Below are 13,577 nucleotides of genomic sequence, written 5' to 3' on the forward strand. Positions count from 1 at the left end.
ACTATCGGGTAAAAGCCCATCCATTTGCCCCCTTTATGAGGACACTGCTACTATCAAACACCTTACTCACACTCTGTCCGATGCTTCACTCAACAGCCCACAACTCTGCAACATTGATCTCATAAAACTACTAAGTGAACCTTCAGAAAAAAACGTGATGATTGTATATAGATTTTTAAAAACCAACGATTTGTTAAAATATATTTCAGCAAATTACATCTTTACTAACCCTTAGCAATTAGAATTTTTCACCTAGTTATAATTACAAGACGCTGAAGGCCTCGTAGCCAGTGCTGCGTTTATGTATTTATATAATAAAACTCTTTTTGTTATATGAATTATTATAAATAAATAAATAAAATACCCAAACATCGATCTTTTTCTTGTAGCCAGCCATTTTTAAATGGATCAAAACCGTTGTTGTGTCTCTACAAACTTCACAAATTTCATTCATTTCTTCACTTCTGAACAGCTGTAACTTTTTCTCAACTTCTCCGAATTAAATTTTTTTGGTTAAATGGAGCTTAAAATCTCACTTTTGAAACACTATATGGTATGACACTGGAGATATACGACTACAACGACATCTATTGAATAAATACGAAAAGACTTTTTCGACTACCCAATATTACACATACCCACGTATAGCATGTACATACATATGTATATACATATATTCAAAAGTTAAAATCAAACAGAATATAATAATTTACTATAAAATTTGATTACGTTTTGTGCAAAGTCATATAAGTATATCTATATAATATATTATGTGCCCATATATATATATACAAATGTAGATATGTATGTATTCAAAAGTAAATTAATTCGTATATACTAAAGCGTGGATTGAATTTCTGCAAGAGGAAGCGCTCTCCACACCAATCGAAATTAAGCTACACATATAAGCAACCACTGGCCTGTGATCCTAGTTAAAATGAAACAAAACGAGTCAAACGTATAAGCGAAAGAACGGCCGCAGACTAACGATCGTATGGAGTGAACGAAGCGTAACGAGGTTTGACTTTGTTTTGTACTGCTCTGCTCTACACCAGGTAGAATAATTTTTGTTGCAAAGGTAGTTTTAATCGAGATCTTATTGTTTGCGGATGTTTCGGAGCGCAGGAATAATAAAATTGTTTTCTTACAGAAGTATAAAATAAAAAAAAAAAACTATTTCTTCAAATTAAAATCTCAATACGAAACTCTGTGCAACAGTTAAGAGAGCAACGAGTGACAGAAAAAATATTTTAAATTTGTGTGATATAAATGTAATACATAGATATAATTGCAAATTTATATTATAATGATTTACAAATATTAATTTCTTCGATCATTGTGCAACAAATTCAGTCGTTTCAGTGCGGATCGTGTAAGGATCAATTAAAATCTATATAACTGTTCGTAATTGTATAATGTTTTACTTAATATTAAAGCCTCGTTTTGATATGATAACCTCTTTTATTTTCACAAAGCAAGAATGCACTCGGGATAAATAAACATTAAATACATAACGGGATTGACTGTTTTTTTGAGATTCTTATGAATCCCACAAATTATTTATAATTTAAAAATTAAGATAATATTGTTTTGTATCCAAAAATTCTATATCTAGCGTACTAATCAGTAAAATTTTTGTTTCAGTAACTAATTTGGTCATTTGTGAGAAGAAAATGTATATGTGCATAAATGACCTTACAGATTAAAATTTACATAATAATAATAATCGAAATTAATTGAAAAACGAGTTTATTTTAATCGATTTTTTTCTAATTTATATATGTACATCTGTAAATTTTGCATTGGATGTAACAAATTATGGTTGGTAAAAAAATGGTTACAAACGGACTATAGCCATTCACACTAATTGGTTTTGATTTATAAATACAGAAAGTGATATAGTTGTGCAATATATAATTTTATGTTTGTATAGTTTAGATAGTACATTTCCTTGTTACCAATATTAACTTTTAATCGGTGTTCTACCCTTATGACTACAAATGTAAATTATACCTTTTAACTCCTATCGGGGAAATAGCTATAACTAGTAATATTCAAACCAACATTATTATTATAGATTAATAATAGCCTATTAGAATATACAGCATGCTTCTAAAACAGTCTAAAACATAGACTATGTCGTTGCTTGTGTGACTGGAAATATATACATATGTACTAATTCAAATGGCTGTGTTTATAATCATGAGCTAACTCTATCTATTCGTGGCATTGTTTGCAGTTTTTATTCGTCTTGAATATAAGACTTAATAAATGTATGCGAAGGTGGGAAAATATAAGAGTTCCCACCAAAGATAAACAAATTGTAGCAATTAAAAGGGCTTACGTATTACCATTGAAACTCAAATTTAAAAAAAAATTCAAGGTCAGGTGCATGAGAATTTCTCAGATGCATATACACAAATACATATATTGAAAGAATAGAAAATATTAAAATACATACAGTAAAATCTTTTTTTTCACGGTAGGTACGTTCCTAAGAAAACCATGTAAATCAAAATCGTGTAAAAAAATACACGATTCATATGTTTATTTGAGGTGCTGTTCCACAACCTTAAAAAATCGTGTAAAATTAAAAAAATAAAACAGTTTCTTAAAAAATGCGCAAAAAAGTGATATTAAACTCCATTAAGTAATAATAAAACAAAACAATTCATATTTTTTACAAGAAAATAAATTTAGTTTACATTTTAAATTCAATCTATAAGTACACAAAACAATAAAAAAATAGGAAACAAGAGTACTCATCGCTAGTTGATAACAATCGCGCACGTTTACGTTAGCTTAAAAATAGTACTGTCACCAGAAGATATTTCTAACACAACTGTTGGGTTTTGTCCTAATGCAGAACTATCTTCATTATTAGCGGCCTCTATAAGATTTTTTTGTTTTAAGTCTGTTAAAAGAAGTTGTTTTTTTTTTTGTTTCTCCAGTTGTTTAGATAATTCTTGATACCCACCAACCCAAGATTTAAGTCTACGTTGGAATTGTAATACACACTCCATGTCAGGATCATGAGCAAGAAAATGTTCTTCCAAACTTGTAGCGATTTTCAAGCCCTTACGAATTAAATTAGACGTTAAAACCCGACCTTCACCTTCGTCCTCGTCGATATCAACATCTTTATTCTCATTGATAGTCATAATTTCAATTAATTCGTTATCATAAATACGATCTTCTTGCATTAATTCAGCAATGTCAGCCGTTTGGATGTTGTGAAGGAATTTATCAGGAATTCTTCATTTAAATCTCCCGCTTATATGGAAGGCAGTTAAATTTTTTTTCTAGGTTGGTACAACTGATTACCTTAATTACGATGCCAAAAATCAGCGCGATCTGTCATCCAGTGTGATTACAGCAGCTGTTTATGTCAGTCGACCTCAGCTCTCGCGTCGAATTTGTTTTGATGTCTTCAATTAACTCAAAACGGTTTCCCCGGGGCGGTTCTTTGAGTTAAAAGAATACCCAGAAGTCACATGGAGCTAAATCAGGTGAATACGGTGTTTGCTCAATGATATTTGTTGAGTGTTTGGACAAAATTTAATACAAAAACGTTAAAATATTTTGTAAAATTCGACAAACACAAAAATTACCTGTCTTCCATATAAGCGGGAGATGAGAGGAGGAAATGAAGAATTCCCGATACTTTCTTGAGAGGGTGTATTCTATTTGAAAGACCTATAATTTTAGAACAAATTTCTGATCTTTGCACCACTGAAGTTCCACTTTGAACGAAAGATGGTAAACTGTTTTTCCAACAAGCATTTAAGGTTGCTTGCCGCAACTGTTAGATAGCAAAGGAAACATGTGTAATGCAAAATATTAAACTTTTTCCATGCTTCTATAACATTCAAATTGTTTTCTTCAACTAAATCTAATATTAACGTTTGATGTTGTACATTTTAAATGATGCTATACCACTCTAATCGACTGGCTGAATCAGAGAAGTGGTATTAGGCGGCAAAAACGCGGAATATTCGGATGTACCAGCACTGGGTGACTAAGTGCATTATCAACAAGCTAAAGTATTTAGAGTTCTAAACCTTTTTGTATCATATATTTTGGAATTCGGGAACAAAACAATTACTAAACCAATCTTTAAACAGATTAACCGTTATCCATGCCTTTTTATTCGCCATAAAATGAACTGAAAGTTGTTTAATATCCTTACCTTTTAAAACTCTTGGCATAAGGGATTTGTTAATTAAGAGTGGATTCAACATTTCATCGCCAGATGTGTTACTGCAAAGCAAGAGGGTTACCCGATCTTTGGCTGCTTTAAAGCCATAAGGCGTCTTTTAAGATTTTGTTTCGAATGTTCTTTTTGACATTTCCTTCCAAAACAATGCCGTTTCGTCGGCATTAAATATTTGATCTGGAGTATATCAGCCCTCTTGAATTATTCTTGCTAGTTCATCCGAATAGTTTTTTTGCAGAATTTTTGTCTGCTGATGACAGTTCTCCTTGAACTTTTACATTGTGAAAATCGAGTATTGTTAGAAAACCTGTCAGCCATCCATGAATTGCATTGAAAGCAATTTTATTAGTTCCCTGATGGGATACTGATAGTTCTAACTCCTGAAGTCGGTTGTATATTATAAGTGTTTCTCTTTAATAATCTTCCCATCTATAGGCTTTTTTGTTTCCTGTAAATCTTCAATTCACAACACCATATATTTTACAGCTTTCTCTGAAGTAGAATTCAGACCATAAAAAGTTGTTTTTAACTATGTATATGCTGACCCAGCTGTCGAATGGAACTCTCTTTTTTATACTCTCGCAACAAAGTTGCTAAGGAGAGTATTAAAGTTTTGTTCACATAACGGTTGTTTATAAGTCCTAAAACTAAAACAGTCAGATATACGGTTATATATACCAAAGTGATCAGGGTGACGAGTAGAGTTGAAATCCGGATGTCTGTCTGTCCGTCCGTCCGCCCGTGCAAGCTGTAACTTGAGTAAAAATCGAGATATCATAATGAAACTTGGTACACGTATTTCTTGGCTTCATAAAAAGGTTAAGTTCGAAAATGGGCAAAATCGGCCCACTGCCACGCCCACAAAAAATAAAGATATTAAAGTGAAATTTGGCACAAAGAATCGCAATAGGAAGGAGCATATTCGGACGTAGTTTTTTTGGAAGAGTGGGCGTGGCTACGCCCCCTACTAAGTGTTTTATACATATCTCGGAATTTACTATAGCTATGTCAACCAAACTCTACAGAGTCGTTTTCTTCAGGCATTCCCATATCCAGTTCAAAAATGGAAGAAATCGGATAATAACCACGTCAACCTCCCATACAAAGGTTATGTTGAAAATCACTAAAAGTGCGTTAACGGACTAACAAAAAACGTCAGAAACACTAAATTTTACAGAAGAAATGGCAGAAGGAAGCTGCACACTGGCTTTTTTTTAAATTGAAAATGGGCGTGGCCTCGCCCACTTATGGACCAAAAACCATATCTCAGGAACTACTAGACCGATTTCAATGAAATTCGGTATATAATATTTTCTTAACACCCTGATGACATGTACGAAATAAAGGTGAAATCGGTTCACAACCACGCTTTCCTCCAATATAACGCTATTTTGAATTCCATCTGATGCCTTCTCTGTATAATATATAGTACATTAGGAACCAATGATGATAGCGGAATAAAACTTTACACAAATACGGTATTTGAAATATATGTAAATGACGTATAATGAAATCTCGATTATCACTTTATCATGCGAGAGTATAAAATGTTCGGTGACACCCGAACTTAGCCCTTCCTTACTTGTTTTAATTGTTCTTACTGTCGCTGTTGTTTAGACAATGTACAATATTAATAAGGGCACTGTAAAAACGAAATAAAATAAAATTGCTTATTGCAATTTTCTATTATAACAATCTAAAACAATGTTACCTTTTGAAAAGTCAACAATTCCGATTATTTAATTTGAAGATTTCACCAATTTATAAAACAAATACATAACTAACTTAAACTTTAACTTGAAGAACTTTATTGAAATTATATATTGCGTCATCAGCAAACTGATATCTTGAATAAAGAGTTGCAATTTGGATAATATCCAACACTGCAGAAAATCATGTTAAAAATAAAAAAAAAATTAGGAATTTGTGTTAAAGCGCCATAAAAAATCTTCGAGTTTGAGAGCCTTCGAGTTATAGAAGTTTTCATGAAAACATACATTTTTTCAAAAAGCTGTAAAATATAGATTTATACACAGTTTTATTTATTTACTTGCATAAAAATTTTTGCTTATGTACATAAAACATGTCTTCTGTAATTTTTAGCTGAACATATATTTTTTGTTTGTTTGTTTCAGTGAAGAGAGATTATAATCTATTTAGTGCTTTGTATTGATTAATATTCATATTTGAATAGGAATTCAAAGTTGCAAAAGAATGGTTACATCATTTTTGTATGGTGATTGAATAATTTCTTCTTCAGAACCCTCATCGTTTTCCATGGGACTAGAAGTCTATATCCGGGTCGGGTCTGAAATATTCATCTGTTATAAATTCGGCTGAGCAAATCTCATTGTCCACCTTAATATAATAACATTTGAAGGGATAAATACGCGCTGCTACTTCTACGCAAGCAGCTGGTGCCGTTATGTATACTGAAAGAAGCGAATGTACTATTTATAAATGCAATTTTGTAGTTGAAGACAATGGTTCGTTTGTAAATATATCATTTAACTATCAAACGGATAGAAACGACTGAAACCGTTCGACTAAGTTTCAAACCAAGTAGACAAGAGAAAAATGAACTAATATGTAAATCGCGCGTTATATTATGAAAAGTGAAAAAGCCCTTCAATCAAAAATTTAAGCAAATACTATCTCACATACCAGTTCATAAAATAAAGTATCTCGAATATATTTATCATTCATCTAGTTAAGAACTATACTTAGTTAAAAGTTGCATGATTAGAAGCATTGGCCTTGGAAGTGTCTATGTAGTCATATAGATATTGAGTTTGAAACGTAACCAACTGCTCGTTATCAGGTCAATTCCACTTGTCTATAACTTGGGATACCGATCACCAAAACATTTTAGACAACGAAAATACAGACGAGTTGGCCAAGTTAGGAGTTTATCTTGACAAATCCGAGGCTTAGATAATATCATGCCCGCTAAAAACGACCATGAGGTCACAATTTGAAGCACAGAACATAGTGAAATCTATGTATAACCAAATGAAAGATAACGAAGCAGATATAGCCAAAATATGGCAAGGCAAGAACTAAGGTTTTATTTAATATTTCCAGATGAACTCTTATTATCCTTTAGGTACTAAACCTGGCTATCTAATAACACATATGTAAGTAGTCTCATTGAGGGCACCAAATGGCTTGGACTTCAGTAATATACCACAAATTGAGCGATATTTTTGTACGAAGACCGCCATAGGCGCTATGGTCCCCATGTACAGTATCTCCTTGAAAACTTATTTTCAGATTTCGACAATAGATAAAGCATATCTTAAAGCAGTATTTGTGCAAAGTTTAATTTGGATGCCTTAATTTGTTCTTGATTTATATATATACCTTGAAGTGAAAGAATCATATAAAATTGCGACATATGCTTATATACGGATATCCAAATGGGATATTATAGTAAAACCAATTTTGTTGAAATTGGTTAAGTTGTTCCGGGGGTACCATACGCACATTATAATTTGCACACTTTCTTAATGCTTCTGACGTATTTATTTAATGAGTATGTAAGGTGAGCGTGGTTATCATCAGATTTCAATCATTTCACCTAAGGTACTCAAGGATTCGTTCTTAGCAAGTTTTGTTGATATTGATTTAGAGATTTGTGAGATATGTTCATCAAACCTATTAGAGGGCAGGGTTAGTCCAATAACACTACGGACCAACGAACACGTGTGTCTAGTCCCATTAATATTATTTAAATTTTTACTTAAGTTACCGCTTGCGGACGGACAGACCTATTAGAGGGCAGGGCTAGTCCAATAACACTACGGACCAACGAACACGTGTGTCTAGTCCCATTAATATTATTTAAATTTTTACCTAAGTTATCGCTTACGGACGGACAAACCATAGATTGGAATTCAATTATTGGAAAATATCAGTTAAGATTTTTGAATGAATTTCAAGCAGTATCTTATATATAGACTTGGGCCAAAAGTGGATAAGGTCGAATCAATATTTTTATCACCCTTCAATTAATTAAAATAAACATTATCAAACTTTTTCTGTTGAATCGGCGACCATCCCTTTTACTATGTATTTCCATAAATTGGCGATCTCTATACGATTTAATAGTATAGAAATGAAGGTTAGACACAATGCTACTAGTAGTTGAAGTTGTTTATTATGAATAGAGCAATAACCTTTTTAATTTACTTGCTTCCGACAAACGAATAATAATTACTACATATATACCATATGTAAAACTTTCAAAAGCAACAGATCGTTGAGGGAGAAATTACATATCAAAGTACATTCATACGAGTACATAGCAATTTATGCATCCTAGGCATTCGGTGACCACACTTGTTTTTTACTTAAGAACCAAATACGTAGTACACGAAGTGTAAAGATAATAAAAATCTACAGGTGGCGATGCACATTTTGTTGCAGTTTATTTCCCCTTCCTAAGTTTGGAAAGCATATGCCGCGCAAATGCTAATACACCAAGAACTAGCGTCATATAACAAGTAGTTATTCAAACTATGGTGGTAAAAAAAAGTAGTGATACATTCAAGTCTTGTAACTATGCTTCAGCTAGTGGTAGAAACGTTGACCTTAAATTCTATCTCTTCCATCAAAATTTGAGCACGTGAAAAATTGGAAAAAACAATAGGTAACATTAGGGAGAAATAACGTATAAAAGCAAAAGTCAATTATAAACAGGTGAGTCTCTTAAATGACCGTCCGTATAAAAATGCAACTACCCGATATTTTCCTAGTACATTTTCCAAGACACATGTTCCATGCATGTAATACTTGTGAAAGAGGGTTGAAATAACTAACACAGTTTGAAATAACGACACATGAGGTAACCTCTCCGAACGTTTGTTTGTGTTAACAATTTTGTATAGCTAAAAAAAAGAATTGATAATACAAATGGCCAAATAAAAATTTTATGGGACCTAAATTCAAATTATTACAAAAAAAAACAATTTATATGTGTATCATGTACACATTCAATAAAGCGACTGCCGACCCAAGTTTGTTGAAAATCAACGTGTAGCAACTTATTTGCAAAAATTTATTATACTGTTTTATGACCATAACGAAGTTCAAACTCTGTCCATTTGTGAATGGAGTCTGACAAATATAACATATATATACTTGACTTAGATTAAATTTGTTTATAATGTCATCCCTACATCCTTATAGAGCATAAGACGATGTTAAAAAAGTTACAACTGTTTTATTTCATTGACGACCTTGAAGTAAACATCTACAACCTTCACAAATACATATGTTCAGCTATATGTCCAATGTTATTAATACCCTGAGCTACTAATAATCTTAAGACAAATGCTGTCACCTATTATCAGAAATCATCAAACCAACCACTGAGGCTTTGGTTTATCATACTGCAAATGCTAAAAGCATATAATTTTAAGTATAATCTTATATTTTTTTGCATACTCGTAAATACGTTGTTGTAATACAAAAGAGCCTTGTTACATAATATGCGGAAAATAGATTTTCGATTTGAGTGCCCTTTTCGTTGCAGCAAACAACGGTCAAGCTTAAAGCAATAAATGTATAGGCGAACGATGGATAGAGTTCATGTGCTGCAAGATGCTCTAAACACAAGTGCGACTTAATATAAAAAGGCACAGATTTTGTTCCGGTAGTTCACTTTGTAATTGGTTGTTTTCACATTTTTTATTTTTATTGCAATCATCATTTTTGCATAGTTTACAAGATGTGTTATTTAAGCAAGAAGTCTGGAATAAAAGGAAGCATTGGCGCGTGCGCCCTCTAACAGTCGCTTACCTGTTGATCACCACCGCAAATCAGTTGATCTTGAACACTACGTGCTTAGTAAAAGCTAGGAAATCACCAACTAAAAGAACGATAATAATACACCTAACAATATTAGTAATAGTAGTAGTCAGTAAAAGCACCTGAAGTAGCAAATGAGCAGGTAATAACGACGAGGGCAAAAGCAGACGCAAATTCGAAAAGCTTCAACAATGATCTCCATCATCATATCCGCTATTACGCGCAACTAACGATTTGCACTTTTTGCATTCGCTGTGCATATTGTTTTCAGTCGAGATATTATTGTAGTAGTTCATTTAACTTTTTGCTGGCTTCGTTCTTAACTAAAACTGCTTGTACACATGTTCTCTGCCATTGCTTTCGTCTTTATATATAAAAGACGTGAAAATTTGCAACGGTATTACATAAGTCCTGCACTAGGTTCTAACCGAGGTTTTTTGGCAATATACATACATACATATGAGTGCAAATATTTATAACTCAAGAACCGATTTGGCTGAATTTTTTCATCGTTTTATGTTAAAAGTCAAAACAATTCAATAATCATGTAAGAATCATTTGAATGTTTTTTAGTTCAAAAAATACAAAATAACTTCACACAGCTACTGTCAGTACAGTAATTTTTATTACACACGTCTTTATATACATATAAAAAGTTCGTGTCACGTTGTTTGTACGCGATGGACTCTTATGCTACTTAACTAATTTTAGTAAAATTTAGCACATTGTGTTCAGTTAGAACCAACTTAGAGGATAGGGTAGTTAAAACAAGCCATAAATAAGAATACAGTGAAAACTTTCTTACATGGACGCCCTATTAAGCGGACATCTCCATTACCCATGCACATTGTTGAAGTACAATCTATTAAGCGGACAACTTTATTGACTGGACAGAAACGCTGGTAACCAGACATTGAGAAAGCAGCCTTAAATTTGTTATTTTCAAATGAAATTTATTTGTATGAACATATTCAAAATTAAATCTTAAGTACAATCCCTTGGATTCTTATACCGACAAAAACGTTTTCGTAAATAATATTTTCACTGTATTGAATAGTTTGTTATATGAATAATTGTATAAAATGTATACCACTGCAACGCGTTTCCGGATCCCCTAGTATAAATATAGATTAAACTGATTGTTTTTAGTGAACAAGGTGTTTTTTTTTCGGAAAAATCATGTGGAATCGGCATCAGAACAGAAAATCGCATTGGCAGATGCATCGCCACGCATTGCTGCTGCTTTGTTAGATGATGGGCGAACGACGCGCAGATATTCATAACAAACTTAACAGAACATATAATATAAAAAATGGCAGAACTGTTACAGTGTTGAGAAAATTTTAAATTCTTAGACTCCTCTAAGAAAGTATGAGGTTTTAATTGTAACGGGAAGGTACTCCGAATTATAGCTTTCTTTTTTTCGTATTATCAGAAAGAAAAATTCAAATATCTCTTCCAACTTACTAATAACTCGCAAAAGAGACCATTTTTGTAGAGCATTCAATTTTCTCCAAAATATATCCTATGAGTTTACGGATTTGTATTGTTTTTTTTTTTCATTTAATTACGAAATACATAAGAAAACAAGTAAAGAAGGGCCAGGCCAAGATGCACTTCTATGATATCAAACACGCTCTCTTATTTTCATTGGGATAACTCAAACTTTAGGCAATATATGCGGTACAAAGTCACCCGGAAGTTCAAAAATCTTTATATTAAGTATATGGGGCCTAAGAGTATCTAGTATTGGTCCGATTCAACCCATTGATATACAGACAAACCATTCTAACAGATGGATTATCTCTTAATTTTATTTATATATATCACACTTTAACCGACATTTTTGATCAAAAGTCAACTATAGCTACCGGGTACCTAGGGTCTAGAGCAGTTTTTATTGGATTTAAACAATTGTTGGTCATAAAGTGGCACAATCTAAAAATATTATTTGTGCAAAGTTTTATTCCGTTATATTAATTGCTTCATGATTTGTGTGCTGAAAACTGAACGAATCAAGTGGAATTTAAAATTGTTCTATATGAGAAGTAGGAGTGGTTGTTATTCGATTTTGTCCATTTTCACACTGTGACATACTAATGTGAAAAAATGCTACGTACTAAATTTTGTCGCAATTGGTTTGTTTGGGTCCCGAAATATGAGATCCCATCGTCCAATTTTTAACTCGGTTCCCTTAAGTCTATCTCTTACCATCTCTGTGATAAAATTGAATGTCTTTGGCGTATTTAGTTATTCATTTATCGCGCTTTTAGTAGTTTTTAACAGTACCGTTTTATGGGAAGAGACCGGGGTTATCCTCCTATTTCATCCACACTGTCGATGGAAATTCTTATAAAATTTTTACTTAGCAAATTTGGTTGTTGTAGCTTAAGTGATTTAGGAGATATGTACATTGAACTTGTTAGAGGGCGGGCCACACCCACTTTTTCAAAAATTTTGCCCACAGATACCCCTTGCTACTGCGATCCTCTGTACTAACTTACAGTTTTATACCTTAATTTAGGGCTTAGTTATGGCACTTTATATATTTTCGGTTAATATCGACTTGTGGGCGAGGCAGTGGTTCGATTACGCCCATCTATGAACTTAAAAGATTTTTTGTAAGGAAATGACATACAAAGTTTCATATCGAGATATCTCAATTTTTTACTCAAGTTACAGCTTGCACGGATGGACCGACCGACAGACAGTCAACCGGATTTCAATTTTTTTCGTCATCCTGATCATTTATATATATATAACTCTAAATCTATCTATTGTTAGGTGAACAAAACTATAATACTCTGTAGCAACTGGTTGCAGGAGAATACAAATTGAACGTTACACTATTGAATGGCGGCTAATTTAAATCGTGCATTAATTTTGGTACACTCTTATCTAAACTAGTGAAATGATTTGTTTGATTACTTTAGTAAATCTGTCTCTTTTCATCATATAAATACTTAATACTCGTAAGCTTATGTTCCATGTTGTTTTACAAATGGTTTTTTCGGCAAAATCAATTTATATTCTTCAAAATAGTCTCCATTTGCTTCAATACAGCTTTTTGCCCGGTCCAAAAGCATGTCGAATGAGTGTTTTAGCTCGTTGGCCAGTATGGCCGCCAGTATGCCGGTGCAAGCCTTTTGAATGGCCTCTACGTTTGCATAACGGTTTCCTTTCATGGGAAAATGCATTTTTCCGAAAAAGAAGAATTCGCACGGTGCCATATCAGGTGAATACGGGGAGTGGTTAATGGTTAAAATGTGATTTTTGGTCAAATAATCGATCACAAGCGTCGATCGAATGTTGGATTTTGAGCAATTTTTGGTCGTCATTCAATTTGTGCGGAACAACACCTTTCGTAAGCCTAAATGTTTGGTCAAAATGCGATAAATCGATGTTTTGGAGATGTTCAATTCCATTTCCATGAATTTCAATGATGATTTTGGCTGATTTTTGATGAATTCACGCACAGTTTCGATGGACAGTTCCGTTGATTACGGATTTTGATTGGCCCACATGTTGATCGTCATTTATGTCCTCACGA

At 32.9% G+C, this 13,577-nt stretch overlaps 1 protein-coding gene across 4 annotated transcripts in view; it reads left to right on the forward strand.

The window, feature by feature from the left end:
• Positions 1–1,102: 1,102 nt before the first annotated feature.
• Positions 1,103–13,577, forward strand: part of LOC120779722 (uncharacterized membrane protein DDB_G0293934) — a 188,094-nt gene continuing 175,619 nt past the window's right edge. For 3 of the 4 annotated variants that reach the window (XM_040112088.1, XM_040112089.1, XM_040112087.1), the window contains exon 1: positions 1,103–1,372. The gene's annotated coding sequence lies outside the window, so the exon portion shown is untranslated. The remainder of the gene's footprint in view (positions 1,373–13,577) is intronic. The other variant, XM_040112091.1, reaches the window with a different exon arrangement.

Source organism: Bactrocera tryoni, unplaced genomic scaffold, assembly GCF_016617805.1.
Source record: "Bactrocera tryoni isolate S06 unplaced genomic scaffold, CSIRO_BtryS06_freeze2 scaffold_11, whole genome shotgun sequence".
NCBI classification, from domain to species: Eukaryota; Metazoa; Arthropoda; class Insecta; order Diptera; family Tephritidae; genus Bactrocera; species Bactrocera tryoni.